Raw genomic sequence first — 16186 nt, 5'->3', positions numbered from 1 at the left:
CTTTGGGAGGAAGGGCAAAATATAAATTTAATAACAAGCAAACAAACCAACAAATCGGTTCTCTGTGTTGATGAGAATTATTCTAAAGAGAGAACCTGTGCATTCTCTCACACCACACCGTTCCTGCTTCAGGTAATGTTCTATGTAGTTTCTTGAGCTTGTCATGCAGAGATAAAGGAAGCTACCTTTCCCACAATTACTTCTTCTGCGTATCTATTAAAGCCATGGACACCTTCTCTTCCTTGGCAATGGAAAAACACAAGGAAATGGACATATCTCACGTGTGTACCAAAATATGGACATTACTCCTGAAGAGTGGGTGATTTAAGTCAAAACAAATGGCCCCTTTCACCACCTACCATTTTGAATGGTTCATGGTTTTCTACTACACGGTTTTGGGGAGGCCACATATTCTCATGTGAGGTAAAGCAGATCTTCCCCGTATTATCCATGTGGTTTGTTGAAGCTATCTGCATTAATTAACTGTGGCTGGTGATGTCGAGCAGAGAAGGTATTCCTTCAGATTTCCTGCTAGAGACTCCTTCCCTTCTTGTCTTTTCTTCCACCTCTTCCCACCCACCTCCACCGCTTTCTAGATTTCACAATATCAAATGTCACTTTTCAACTGTGAAATACTTACCTGCTGTTTCGGTGAGAACCTATGTAAAAAAACCACCACCATACTATGACCAAACTTTTCAGAACAGAATAAACCAGAGGTAGCGATCAAACCTATCCATTCTTAAGGAATCAGCCCTGAGGGCTCACTGGAAGGACAGATCCTGAAGCTGAGGCTCCAATACTTTGGCCACCTCATGAGAAGAGAAGACTCCCTGGAAAAGACCCTGATGTTGGGAAAGATGGAGGGCACAAGGAGAAGGGGACGACAGAGGACGAGATGGTTGGACAGTGTTCTCGAAGCTACCAGCATGACTTTGACCAAACTGCGGGAGGCAGTGGAAGACAGGAGTGCCTGGCATGCTCTGGTCCATGGGGTCACGAAGAGTCGGACACAACTAAACGACTAAACAACAACAAAAGCGATGGTGAGAAAATACAGCAGTGGCACATGGATGGATCAAGAGAACTAATCTGTCACTAACAGGTAACTAGGGATGAAGGAACATCAACCACAGAATACTGTGTAAGCCCAACCTTGATCTGCATTAACACATATTTAAGCAACATGCATCTTCCTGGCTTTTCTCACTTGGTAAGATGGTTGTTCACATTCACCTATAAAAACACAACATATTTTGGTGCTTGTCCTTATTTCAGATATCAACTCTTCCTTGAGATGCTCTCTGGAAGTTTCTTGTGCTCCCACTGTAGCGCTGAAATGCCAGAGCAGAGAACGGATCGGTGCCTGTGCCTGTGCCCTGCCCATTTAAACAACAAGGTAGGCAAATGGGGTTTCTGAATTCAGCTAAAATAAATTTTGAATCTGTTCATTCAGATCAGGTATGTTGCCTCTGGAGGCTCAAGATCTGCCCCTCAAGAGCTTTGTCATCATTAATTGTCAAGCATCAAGCAGACAAAATCCAAGTCTGTGGAGAAAAAAGCAATTAGATATTTTAGGCAGTGATAAAAACACCACAAATAATCAATTTCTATGGCATTAGCAGCTACCAGGTCCAGGAAAAGTCTATAAAAGCTAGAATTTATTGCAGAACACCAGCCAGCTTACAAAGCATTGATCCTTAGTAGTATGCATAGATTGCTGGATTTTAAGAGGAATTCCTAATGATTCTTACCTTTCGTAAAAGTGGGGGTGGGGTGGAGGGGACACTGAAGGAAAGAGAAAACACAGCAAGGGAAAAAACTAGGCTAATAATGCCTGTTAAACTGTATTTGTTTACTTTCTATAAGAAACCCACTAGTAAATTGTTTGGAGGCAATTAGATGTAATCTGATGCATAGAACCTCATAAAAGGGGAACAGTTAATTGCAGTAATAACACATTACTTAAAAAAACCACATTTATTGTTCTTATTTTAAAGATTGTTTGCCACACCTGGAAAAGAAAAGGAGGAACAGAAATACATTTCTGAATGTAATGGAAACCTAGAGCTGCTCTTTTCTCTCTCTCTTTTTTTGGAAAAACACATACATCCCCTCTTTGTGAAAGTTAATGCCAGACGGTACTTAAATTCGTATTAACCTTTCCAATACTATTTATTTATGTTAAATAATCCCACATTAGACTCTTGCTCACACTACACAAAATGAAAATGGGATGAATAACACTCATTAGAAAGACTAATTTACCTACTTAACTTTAAAGACATTGCTGGGTAGCTTTGAAAATTGAATATAGAGAGAGCAGCCACTGGCAACCTGGTGCCCCCCAGATGTTTAGGACTACAGGCATGCCCTCAAACATTTCTCAGATGAAAATATGGACATCAGGAAGCTTCTCCAGCATTTGATCTCACCGCACACATAGACGTCATCTACATCAGTCCCCTTGAGCCAATTGCAACCTCTCTGCCAAACTTACCTCATAAGATTGTCACAAAGAAAAAATGTGTGAGGGAAGGGATTGCGTACAACACCTTCAGCAGATAAATAGAAGGAATTAAGATTTTGGCTGTAAGCTGCCTTGAGTCCCTGTCAGGGAAAAAGATGGGATATAATAAATAATAATAATAATAATAATAATAATAATAATAATACTGTGAAAATGATCAGGAGTAAATCCTGTGGGACTTGGTTCTGAGTGAAAATGTTTAGGATTGTAATATAAGGCTGCCCAGTCTTTACCCAGTTACCTGGGAGTCAGCTCCATTGAATACAGTGGGAGTTACTTCTGAGTAGGTGTCCTACGGCTCCATTTACCAGAAAGGAATAAACACTCCATGTGTTTCCTAAAAAACGGCTGGCTGTGGAAGCATTGCAATTAAAGAATTTAAAGTGGATTGGTGACATCTTCCTTCACAAGTATAGGAAGGGCTTCGTATGCCAGCTTCAACGTTTCCTTCATTTGGTGCAATTATTTTATTATCAGTATAAACAGGACTTTGTTTTTCCACGCACCACTTTTAGTTGTTCTCCAAGACGTGGTGGAGAGGAAAAAGGAAAACCGGGATAATCTGGGATCAAATAAAAAACCAAGATGGCTTCTGTAATTCCGGGACTGTCCCTGGAAAATCAGGACACTTGGAGGGTATGTGACAAGTACCATCAGCTCCAATCAGCAAGGCCTTCTATCTCAACAAGAGACATTGAGGAGCTAGCAGCAGTATTATACTGAAACTGAAAGAGCTGCATAGGGTACACCTCAAATACCTCTAGAATTCCAGCATGAGGAGTGGTTTCAAACATTTTTAATCAATTCCCAGTTACACAAACTGAGAGTGACATTGCAGTAATGTATATGTGTACGTAGAAGTAAGCTCTACTGTGTTCAGTGGTACTTACTCTGAGGTAAATGTGTCAGTGTTTGTAAAAAGCAAAAAAAAGAAGGAAAGGGTTTTGACCTCCCTTTTTCTCTTCAGCCTGGTCCTCGGACCCTTGTCTGCATAAAAGAGTCCACAAGAATATCCTTGCAGAGTTTTATTCTTAAAAGTCTTTGTGCAAAACACGTCTGAATAACTATACACACCAGCACCAACAACCAACCAACCCAAACACCAGCCTCAGCACAAACTAACACTTCTCACTTTATATATACAACCTGCTGCAGGCTGCTGAGTCATGCTGACCCAGCTTTATTCGCATTAAAGAAACGGCGGCCATTTTAGCCGTGACAAAATGCTTATAAGATCGCAGTGAACTTGGTTAGCTGGCTTTGGGAAGGCAGTACAAGGGCTGTGGGGGAGTATCAAATTTTGGGCATGCTGGTCCCCTGGACAACAAGGCAGTGTGCAGCCCACCCATGTGGAAGTGCTCTTGTGGCCCCCTTGGTATGAAAAGTTGGGCCGCCATGCATCAATACAGGCATAGGCAAACTCGGCCCTCCAGATGTTTTGAGACTACAGTTCCCATCATCCCTGACCACTGGTCCTGTTAGTTGGTGATGATGGGAGTTGTATTCCCCAAACATCTGGAGGGCCAAGTTTGCCTATGCCTGATCTATACAATTCAACTGCACTCAGGTGCCACGTGGAAGCCCTCACGACTATATTTTGAGGAGCAGGCAACCATTGTACACAACTTTACCTGGCCTGAAAAATTTGTGACCCACCAAACGTATATTATGGTCATATGTTACAGTCCAACCACCCCTTCCTAGGGTTTTGCCACCACCCTGAGAATTTGTCCAGGATGGCAGGGGTAGGCAATATGCCGGTCAGATCTTTCCAAGAGAATGCATTGAAATGTCAGAAGGTATGAAACGCGAGCTCTGCTTTAGAGATGGTGATGGTGTCCAGGAGTGTGTGTGTGTGTCGGGGGGGGGGGAGAGAATAGAAATTAAACCAAAACGTATCAAGTTCACCCATTAAATCCTCGCAGTAGTGAACTGCTCAGTAGTGGTGCTAATAAAAACAACAACAGCCTGGCTTACGGAATGCAAATGAGGCAGTGAAAAAGCAAAACGAGAACCCACTGCCAACCAGCCACCCTGTTTGGGTTATGGTATTTACTCAATCTGTACGTTAGCTGCAGCCCCACACTTGCAAGCCCTCAGATATGCTCACACAGCAGTGGAGGGGAACCTGACAGCGACACTTGGCATGTGATCATAACATTCCCTGGCACACTCTCCGAATGCCATGTGGAGCTATTTGTACAGTTAGGCAGAGACCCCTGCAGCACAGGAAATGCCATCGGAAGTACCGCTGACCCTGCTTGGCCTCTGGTGCGGCTCTGCTTCCCGACTTATCACTGGCCCGAATTCAAACGCGATCTCTGGAGAAAGCAAATCAATTGAACACATGTTTGGTCTGAAAAATGCCATTTTTTTTTGGGAAGAGGCGGAGATATTCCCTTACACCAGAGCGTTTTCCTTGCCCTGAAGATTTGTCAAGTGCAATTGAAGACACGCACATCACGGCGCATTGCCGGTGCCAGGAGAAAATAATTTCAATGTGTCCTTTAGTGCTCCGATAAAATACAGGCAGGCAGTGTTGAAACAAGATGCCCTGCGAAAGTCCCAAACACTCTGGCATTCTGCGTTTCTTCTACGTTTGGGATGGGGCCAGAGCGGCAGGTTTTGTGTAAGAACCAAGAGAGCAACTCCACAAACTTCTCCTCTCATCTCCTAGACAGTTGTTTTTAAGCGGAATAATCGATGTGTCTCTCGCTCGCACAAACTCATCTTGGAAAAGCCATGTTTAAAGCAAACTGGTAATCTGGGTAGCTGAAGAATAAATGATGAACAAATATACATCACAAATGAATTTATGCATTCATTTTCTTTTCTGCAAGTCACAGAATCATATCACCTAGTCCAACCCCCATGGTGTGTTTCTGCTAAAACATTTCACAAATACACCAAGAAGTCATTGTTGGCACAACCATTATATTTATCATTTAGGTCTTGGAGGTGATTTTCCACTGTACCAATTTTTCAGTGTGGTCTCCAGATTATTAATATGCTTCCCAGATGAGTTCATTGGGCCCCTTCCTGCCTACTTTTAAGTGGGTATGAAAAACTATATCGTTTTGGTGGGCATTTCAAAGTTAATTTTCTTCTCTCTGTTTCTTTTAGTCCTGTTTCTGCTTGTTTCTTTTAAAATTGGCTTCTTGTTTGATTGTACTTGGTTTTGTTACATCAATTTACCTTAAGAGATTGCATGCTGTCTTGAATTGATACTTTGCCAAGAATGTTGCTTGGCATTTAAACAATATAAGTAAGCAAATAACATACATAAAATAAGTGATCACTTCCCATTCTTTCTGAATTTCACCTGCACTTTATTAGCTAGCTATTACAGTAGAAATTCCTACTGAGGACAATTTGGCTTGGAATCTTTTTCTTTCCCCCCCTTTTCTTTTCTTTCTTTTTTTTAAAAACAACAACATTTCAATAAACCTGCTCCTCTCAGTGTAACACTAGGTCAGCCCTGTGCAAGACTGTTTTGAATGGATGAGGTTTCCTACAGTTTTGACCACCATTGCTGAAGGTAAACTCAAACTGTGAAGGTCAAACTCCCAGCCTCCCATTGAAAGTATTATAATACAGAGAATGTCCTGGAGTCAGATACTACTACTGATGCAATAGGGGCCTGACATATCCGAACCGAGAACAGCCGGCAACATTTTAATCGTAACACCCTGAACGTTTTCTGCAGGATATAGAGGAAATAACGTGATCCACAGTGAGGAAATTAGTGGAAAGGGAACAGGAGAGGAGGAATCCCAAAAGAATCCAAAAGGAACACATTTTCCTGACGCCTTTCCCCTCACATCACCAAATGATACCCATATGAGAAGCTTCACACAACTGCACACAACTGCAAGCAGCGGAAAGGCAACATTTGCATGGAAAGGTCAAAGGACTCTTATGGATAAACAGCTTGATACACAACCCCCGTCCCTTAAAATTAAAGGGAATTACAATGCTATTTTTAAGGGGGAGGGGAATACTAAAAAGGGGAAACTGGTTGTGCTCAGCTAGAGGAAACCGATATATTTTCTTTCTTTCTTTCGGGGTGGGGTGGGGGTTTAGGGGGTTGCTTTTAGTACTTTCCGTGGTGCGAATTATTTATTTATTTATTCGCCAAGAACAAGGATTTCTGTTCTTTGATAGTTTGTTGTGTTTAAAAGACAGTGTAAAACTCTCCTCGCAAACAGTTGTTTACAGGGTGCTTTTCAGCACAAAGCTGTTTTAAAGCTCAATTGTGCATTTTGCAGATAAAGTGGGAAAACTAACTGAAGGCTGTATTGTAAGCAGCGGTTGCCGTGGAAACCCCAGTTTCAAGAGCTGGTTCTCCATTACCACTTAATTTAGGCTTCCTAATTGCATTCCGCTAAATCGGTAGCGACAATATCTGCAGAGCAAAACTGCATGCCCAGTCTAGCGCAAACCTCTTTGAAACAAGCTTTTTGAAAGCCAGGAGCTATAAAAACTCAGCATGACGCGGAGCATATGAGAAACCTGTAGTTCAAATGTACTGCTGCCTGCTTTCTCATCCTTAGTAACTTCAGTGTGCTCCACACCAATCTATTAGTTCAGTCTACCTTAAAGATCATAAAGCTCTGCCAAGTGGAAACTCATCTGTCCACCAACACGTTGGTGCAAAATAGATTTAATTGTACTCCTGACCCAGTATCATGTCCATCTTATTTTACTACACGCCAGCAGGTAGCCTGAGCGGAGGCTCACTTTTCCTTGAACTGCCCTTGCTCCTGCGGCACAAGGAGAACAATGCTTCCTCAGTTTAAATTATTTGCCACTGTTCAGCTGTGTAGCAAGCTAGACCGCCCATCTGTGGCCTGAAGAGAGCCTTGTCAGAACCACTAGACATAAAAGCATTCCAATTATCGACCACACGGCTTTAATAGAGGAGGCAACTAATATGATAGTGTAAGTGATTCTGCCAGTGAGACGCTCTCCGTCACTGTCAGATTAACACTTCAGTTAAACTCCTGTAAATCAGTCACATTATGCAGTTGCTCGAGGAATAAACACAGGCCCATTATGCTCAAAATTCCAGAGGGCTGCCCCCCTTCAATGGGGAGTTACATGGGATGTTCTATTAATCGACATTCCTTGTCAAGTTTATCATGGTGCAAGCACTAATGTGGGCATTGTCAGAAAGATTTAACTCACCAATGATGAGGTTCTGAAACGGACATCCAAGTGTACCAGCATCTCCTGAGGCCTTCAATCTTCTGCATCTGAGAATGTCCCCTTTAACTCAGGCTGGGCTTACTCCTGAGTGAACATGCCCATCATTGAACTTTATAGGTAGAAGGGGTTCTCAGAACTGATATGCAATATGGTCCAGTCATGGCCAGGTTTCCTTCTTAAAACCTTTAAAAGCTGAAAGCTCCTGGAGCACAAGCCTCACTTCTAGAGTCCTACTTTATCCAGCGGCTTCAGCAAATTATCGCATCAAGTTTCAGGTGCATGTTGTATTTGCAAATCACCGCTTCTTCTGCGTTTTACTTTCATTCACTTTGGCCAGTCTTTACAAAACAGTCTCAAGTCTTAACGCCTTTGATTAGTGGTCTACATGTCACACACCCAGACACCACCACCATTTAATGTTCCAGCCTGTCTTCTCTTTCTAAAATGGCTTTGTGACACCAGCACCTGAAACATGTCATTTATGGGTTTTCAAAGTTGCTCAGCCCATTATTCTTACATGGAGGAGCTCAGGAGCACATTGTTTGTGAACAGAGAAGATCACACTGAGAACCGCCACAGGTTCTCAGCCACAGTAACTCTGTGGACAATTGAGTGCAGCACATAGCTTCAAGGAAGGCCCAAGTTTTTTAAATACAACTGGGACCTGTGAAATCGCAACAGCAGAGTGTGTGTCTCTGAACATACACAAAGCACCTTTATTTCACTGCTAAAACAAAGTGGTTGGCTCTCATCCATCTGGAATTAAGAGAGAAGTCATCTTTTGATGCGAGAGAATGTGTCTTCCAAGCAAGCCTACTGCTTTTAGGGTTTATCATTGTCATTTCCTTGGAACGAGGTGACCAGCCCTGTACTTGTACTGCTGTAATTGAACTTATTCCTTGGAAATCAATATCAATTCTTTAATAAGAAACAGTACACATGCTGTGTTATGACATCTCCTGCTTACCTTCTGGCCTGCTCTCTGTTTGGGATGCAGTTGGTTTGCATTGTGTTGGTTGCTCATTGGAGAAATAGCTTAATATTGAACGGCTCAGAAATCCAGGTTTGCAAAGTAGATTTTTCAGACATACTATCTATACGGCACATAGGACCAGATAGACAGGTGGTGCCTTAGGGTCTCAATGCATGAATGAGCTAATGGTTTCAGAAGGCACCATTTAGATTTGCCAGGTTCTGGGAACATTTTGGGTTAAGGGGCTAGGGGTGGGAATCTGTACAAAGGAGATGGGCTCCACTCGAACTGTAATGGAACCAGACTGCTGGTGCTTAAAATCAAAAAGGGTTGCACAGCAGCTTTTAAATTAACTTCTGGCAGGAAGCTGACAGGTGCTGGTTTGGGAGGCATCTGCCTCAGGAGAAATCATCCCTCGGGAATGACATTCTAAATGTTCTGTGAACTCCAAATGGAGGACAGGGGAGAATGTGACAATGAACGCATGGAAACGAATGGGAGTGAATTAAAAAAAGAAGACTAAAAGGTCACAGGAGAGATCATTCACAAAAAACGAGTTTGTAAAGAGGGGCCAGAGTGTACAGTTTATGTGCAAATTCTAGAAGCCTGAAAGCAAAGGTGCATGAATTACCCTGCTTGGTGATAAAAAAGAAGCAGAGATAGAGGGAGCAGAGATACCTTCTCGTGCTCAGGTTCTGGGAATCTTCACTCTCAGTGTATCTCCTGATGCCCATGTTGTTGTTGTTTAGGCAGCAGGTGGAGACCCTTTTGTTCCCCCAGGTCTGATAGCATTCATTTGTTTTTTGTTGCTCTGCTACTTTTATATGATGATGAATGGAAAGATACAGCTTTGTGACACCAGCATACTAATGCCCACATCCCCAGATGGAAGCTCCTGATGTTTGGTTTGCCAGCTACGGCAGTGGGCCAGGAAAGCTTGGCATCATATGTCCGTGCTCTGGTGACCTCCTGCTTTAACTATTGTAATACACTGGATGCAGTGCTGTGCTTGAAGATGGTCCAGAGACTGAAGCTAGGGCAGAATGCAGCTGCTAGGTTGGTAACTGGGACAGTGTGATGGGACAATGTGTCACCAGTCCTGAAAGCTCTGCACTGGCTGCTGGTGACTTAAAGGTAAAGGGACCCCTGACAGTTAAGTCCAGTCACAAACGACTCTGGGGTTGTGGCGCTCATCTCACTTTACAGGCCGAGGGAGCCGGCGTTTGTCCACAGACAGTTTTTCCGGGTCATGTGGCCAGCATGACTAAGCCGCTTCTGGCGCAATGGAACACTGACACCAGAGCAGCACACGAAAATGCCATTAACCTTCCCACCAGAGTGGTACCTATTAATCTAACTGCACTTTTTTTGGGTGTGCTTTCGAACAGCTAGGTTGGCAGGAGCTGGGACCAAGCAACGGGAACTCACCCCATCGCGGGGATTCGAACCACCCAAGGCTCAGTGGTTTAGACCACAGCACCACCCATGTTCCAGCTGGTGATTTACCAAGCGCAATTTAAGGTGTTAGTACTTGGGTAGAAACCCTAAGTGACTTGGGACCTACAGTAAGTACCTAAAGGAGTGACTCCCCCAATATAAACCATCTTGGACCCTGTTGGTGGTGCCATCTTTGGCTGTTGTTCTTTGGCCTTGACCTGTGGCAAGGCCTTCTCAGCAGTGGTCTCTCATTTCTGGAATGCCCTCCCTGGTGAGGTACAACTGCCTCGCTCATTGTTAACTTTCAGGAGAAATTGAAAGGCATTCATGTTTACCCAGGCACTTGATGGTTGAGAAATACTGGCCATGGCAACATTGGAATTGGTAAATATGAGGGTATGTGATTGCTTTACAAAGGTATTACATGGTCTAAATGTATTAGATGGTTTTTAATTGTTTTCAAAAGCTTTAAAGTTTTTGTTGTTTTTATTTTAAATTATAGTATTTTATGGGTAAAACCTCAGTGCCTAGGACTTGCTGATCACATGGTCGGTGGTTCGAATCCCCGCGGCGGGGTGAGCTCCCGTCTTTCGGTCCCAGCTCCTGCCCACCTAGCAGTTCAAAAGCACCCCCAAGTGCAAGTAGATAAATAGGTACCGCCTTATAGCGGGAAGGTAAACAGCGTTTCCGTGTGCTGCGCTGGTGCTGGCTTGCCAGAGCAGCTTCGTCACGCTGGCCACGTGACCCGGAAGTGTCTCCGGACAGCGCTGGCCCCTGGCCTCTTAAGTGAGATGGGCGCACAACCCTAGAGTCGGACACGACTGGCCCGTACGGGCAGGGGTACCTTTACCTTTACGTTTATAGTATTTTAACATTTTGATGTTTTCTGCACAGCCTGGGCTCCTTTGGGAAGTAGAATGGGATACAAATGGAACCAACCAACATATAAATCCAGTGGTCATCATCCAACACATCAAATAGGCTACAACTTTGATGCCATTTTTGACACATGTGATGTGAGGGATGGACCAAAGAAAGGGTATGTGTGCAGTGCACCCCTTCCCTAGCCATGGTTGGGCCACCATCTGAGTAAAGTTTGGATTGGTGGTGGCAATTGCTCCCTGCAAGAATGGTGGTGTTATTTACAGAACAAAAGACGTTATATGTTAATTGCCTTCAAGAAATTGACACCACTTCTAACTTGGCCCTCAGTCTTGCTCATGACTCTCTCTCTCTCTCTCTCTCTCTCTCTCTCTCTCTCTCTCTCGATAGAGAAAGAAACTTTGGGGTTAGCTAAAATGAGAAGATGGCAGCAGGAGCAAAAGAAAAGATTTTATTTTTTTAAAAAAAAGAAGGAATAAATCATGTAGAACACTGCAGTAGGCTCTTTTGTATGCATTAAACCTCATAAACCTAGCTCATAACTAGTGCCACGGAAGGGCGAGTGCCAAGACCCATAGGCCTGTTGAGAATAGGATACAAAGCAACTGGCCCTGGATTCAACTCCGGTGCAGGAGCATCTCCCTTCAGCTGCTTATATAGAGAGCCAGTGTGGTGTAGTGGTTAAGAGAGGTGGATTCGTAATTTGGTGAACCAGGTTCAATTCCCCGCTCCTCCACATGCAGCTGCTGGGTGACCTTGCGCTAGTCACACTTGTCTGAAGTCTCTCAGCCTCACTCACCTCACAGAGTGTTTGTTGAGGGGGAAAGGAGATTGTTAGCCGCTTTGAGACTCCTTAGGGTAGTGATAAAGCAGGATACCAAATCTAAACTCTTCTTCTTGTATGAGTATGCTGCCAAATGGTTTGGTGGGCACCCATTTCTCCTACTGCATCGATCTTCTCCTGCTGTTCCTCCTACTGTCAGATTTGTGTCAAGCTGAAGGGATTTGCAAGATCAGAGGGCAGCACAGATAATTTCTGGGACTCTGCGGCATGCATAAAACAAAGTCTCTGGGATGAGCTGTGCAAATCAGCTCTTCTCTTCATTTATACACATACATATGTGGTCTCCTTCCATCAAAGAAATAACGGCAGTGTGAAGAGACCAGTGGGAGGTGTGCAGAGGTGTTGATAACAAAGGTCCCCATGCTCCCATCCATTGCAGAGCAGGAGGACAGAGGAACTGGGAGGGCTGGGGGAAAGGGAATGCTGAAAAGAAACATGTCACCCCCCCCTTACAAAGAGCAGAGCCAAAATGGCACGTTTCCTTTTCTTCTGAGTTCTTGGGTGACCTTCTGCAGGAATGAGTGCTTGGCTTGCCATAGGCTTTGAGGGAAAGGTGTCAGGGCAGAAATGGAGCCAGAAACAATTGTTCTATATGGTACATGCTTCCCAGTGGTTGGCACACTTCCCAGGAGATGCCTCAATGTGAATTAACAAACATCAACACTTCCAAGAAGTCACGAGGAGCTGTGTTATCCAGATGATATGGCTCGTTTTTTCCTAGAGATAGAATGCAAGAAATATGATAGGACCTTAATGCCAAGGACGTGGCAATTTTATTAGCAATCTCAAACACGAAGGCTTCATTGGACCGACCCACTGAGATTTTATTTTTACAGTAATACTCTAAAATACTTAAGGGAAGGTGGACATTTGTGTTATGTTGCTACCAGACAACCATGTCTATTGAGTATTCAACCTGGTTTGTTTGTACAGAGCTTAGGGGAGGTAACATGACACCCAGGATCGAGCATTCACTCTTATTGGGTGGCAGGGAGATCATGCAATGGGACATCAACCAATGAATATCACCTGCAATGCAAAGGTGCTCCAGAGGCAGCCCCTGTCACAGTCACACCGTGCTATCCCAAAGTGCATAAACACTCACCAGAAAGGTGTATCACTGCAGGGAAATTGCAATTTAATTTTACTTTTACTGTACAATCTTTTCACATCTTCATATATTTGAATTGTCACTGATAAATATAACCTCCCTAATCCAGTTATGGACGTACACCACAGGAACAGTTTGACACAAGAAGAAATAGGCATGCAAACAATTCTGTGCATACAGTTATTCTGCATCCTGCTATGTGCACTTAGCCCAGTTCTGAAGATCAGTGATCATGTCAAGTCCTGGACTGGATTCACTGCTCTTGCTTCCACCTTCCTGCTAATGTTGTGCATCAGCCTACACAGGTACTGTTCTAGGTACTGGGACCTTTCAAAACAATGAGAGCAAAATATTACAGTGGTACCTCGGGCTACACATGCTCCAGGTTACATATGCTTCAGGTTACAGACTCCGCTAACCCAGAAATAGTACCTCAGGTTATGAACTTTGCTTAAGGATGAGAACAGAAATCGTGCTTCAGCAGCATGGCGGCAGCAGGAGGCCCCATTAGCTAAAGTGGTGCTTCAGGTTAAGAACAGTTTCAGGTTAAGAACGGACCTCCGGAACGAATTAAGCACTTAACCTGAGGTACCACTGTACTAGCAAGAAAAAAGAGTTCACTAGTGACACAAGCAATTTTAGAGGGTGCCGAGCCATAATTAGGGATCTACTGGATTAGATAATCTTAACATGTAAAAGGTGACATCCAATTAGCTCAGATAGAGCTAGTACAAAATTATTGCACTTAAGCCTTAATTTCAGTGAGTCTAACCTGAGTAGGGCTAGCATTGGGTATTGCTCTTAGGAACATACATATTAAATCTGAGCAGCCCTGGAGTTTTGTTACAAATAATTTTTTGGACGCCATCCAAATTTCAATCTTTCCATGGATTCTTCTTTTTAAAGCAGCAGCTAGATCAAGGCTTAATGAGTATGTGATATAATTACTTCTCCTAGCATTGGAATTATGCCACATATTCAGTTATTGAAGTCAAGCTCTGCTGTGGAATCCCTTCCCTGCGGCAATGCCGTGACGACTGTTGCCCTGATTGTGGTATCGTTGCCGAAAATCAGCTTGAAAGTCAGCATGGTGTCTGTTTGTTATCCGTAGGCTTAAAAGATCTACTTTTTGGCCAATGGGACGAAATGAGAGATCTCCGCAAATGTTCACAGTGGCAGTAAATCTTTTATTGTACAGCTTCCATTTGCAAATATCAGCTTTCATATTCTCAAACTAGCTATTTAAATATTCTCACTAGCTTAAATTTCCTCCATCTCATCGGCTGGATTTTCCTCTGGTCTGGCCAAGCCCATTTTGTAAGGAATAGATTCTGTAGTTGCCGCGTCGGATTGTGGCAAACACACACATACACTCAGACGGCAAGATGGGAAATGTTGCCATACACTGAAGCTTATTGCCTCATTACTCTTCAAGTCTTTATGAGCAGGGGTGGGGAAGCCTTTTAATTGTATTACTTAACTGTTTAATTAAGGGCCATTACTATAACAATTTCATTCTATGCAAAATATATGTCAAGACGACATTAGCCTGCACAATGAAACATGCAGCTATAAGGCTATGCAGAAATACAGGTTAAGCACATGATTCCCCTGCCCCTGGCTTTTTGCATGTGGGCCTTTGGACATTGACTAATTGTACTGCTCATTGCTGTCTCCCAACTGTATACTTCTTGCATGCGCTCCAAAAACGAAGTATTGCATTTACAAAGTTTACATTCCTTGCAGACTCCAAAGCTACTGAATCTGGTGGCCTCAAGTCAATCATGGTTTGTAGTGCTCTTCAAGGTCTAAACATCAAGGAATGTTTGAAGAAAATCACTTTGGAGACTTTCATGTGATGAAGGTTTAAAATCTAGCTTCTTCTGTGAGAAGGTTCACAGGTTAGAAACAGGGAGAAGAATGCTTTAGCATGTCACGATTAGTGGCATATTTTCAAAAGATTATAGCTGGATTACTTGATAACCAGGAGCTCTTAGGTGGTATAAAATACACACATATCCACATCCTTGTACAGATTTTAGTCATTTTAGCACCATATTCTGGAAAAGTGTTGGAAGAAATCATTCTTTGACTTATTTTAATAAAGGTAAAAATTATGTTCCCACTCTTTTTTACAATCTGCAACTGACTAATGCATACGGCAACTAAATGTGACAGATTATATAAGCATACCATCAAATAATGGTTTATATCATACAACCTTTTGAAATCAGCATCCCACAGAGAAAATTTCCTGTCCAGCTTCAGAACTATTTAAAGCATTCCAGGACAGTGGCATCTCTTTTAAGACTTTATTGAAGTTCATAACTTCCAAAGGGAAGACTATGATAGTGTTTGGTTTTCTTCCTTCATTTTTTCCCCTTAAATGTTTTACCTAAAGGCAAACACACTCCCCCTTGTTTCAAAGTAAACTTTCAAATCAGTGTTTGTGTATTCTTGAAGATACTTACTCTGGATAAGGAAGACCATTTTGGTTATTAATCATTATGTGCAATATTTGTGCAATTAGTGGGTATTCATCTGCATTTTAGTGTGTATTTCTCCTAATAAGTGCATTTTTATATGCAATTTTGCTTAATATAATGCATTTTTTTTGTTATTTTCACTAACAGATGCACTTTTATGCACCCCTTTACACTGCTACATTCATTTTTGTAAGCATCACTGGGCTGCAGAATTGCACTACAAAATACTGAGAAGTGCAAATTTTGAAGGACAACTCTCTTTTTGATTTGTGCATTGTTTAGGTAGTGCAAATTAGGTAGGTTCACCTTTAAATGTCAACTGAACCAAATTTCCCCTCTTAAATTCCGTGAAATATATGGATGCAAGTCCCACTGAGTTCAGTAGCAATTTCTCTGCCCATCAGACAGAGAACAGCTACATGACATGTGTTGCACTAGTTGCCAGCAAAATACTTCTACTTTTAAAAAGGGACTTGGGAACCTTATAACTTTAAAAATATACAACAGATCTTCACCATACCACTGAAGATATTTCCATATGCCCTGGAAATACCCTTGAATTTTGACATAATCTAAACCAGCAGAAGGAGAAACTGAAGGTATGTTTTGATCTTGAATGTGTAGACAGTCCCAGGCAGTGGGATGCCTCTAGTTCAAAGCAAGAGAGCTGAAGTGATAGAATTCAGCCATCTTACATCAAATTTATATGAAATCC

At 42.7% G+C, this 16186-nt stretch overlaps 1 long non-coding RNA gene across 1 annotated transcript in view; it reads right to left on the bottom strand.

The window, feature by feature from the left end:
* Positions 1–1033: 1033 nt before the first annotated feature.
* Positions 1034–16186, bottom strand: part of LOC309339944 — a 182120-nt gene continuing 166967 nt past the window's right edge. The window contains exon 3 of the long non-coding RNA XR_014155686.1: positions 1034–1547. This is a non-coding gene — a long non-coding RNA (uncharacterized lncRNA). The remainder of the gene's footprint in view (positions 1548–16186) is intronic.

Source organism: Podarcis erhardii (assembly GCF_964252035.2).
Source record: "Podarcis erhardii genome assembly, chromosome: 4".
In the NCBI taxonomy this organism is placed as follows: domain Eukaryota; kingdom Metazoa; phylum Chordata; class Lepidosauria; order Squamata; family Lacertidae; genus Podarcis; species Podarcis erhardii.
This window is presented reverse-complemented; position numbering and strand designations above follow the sequence as displayed.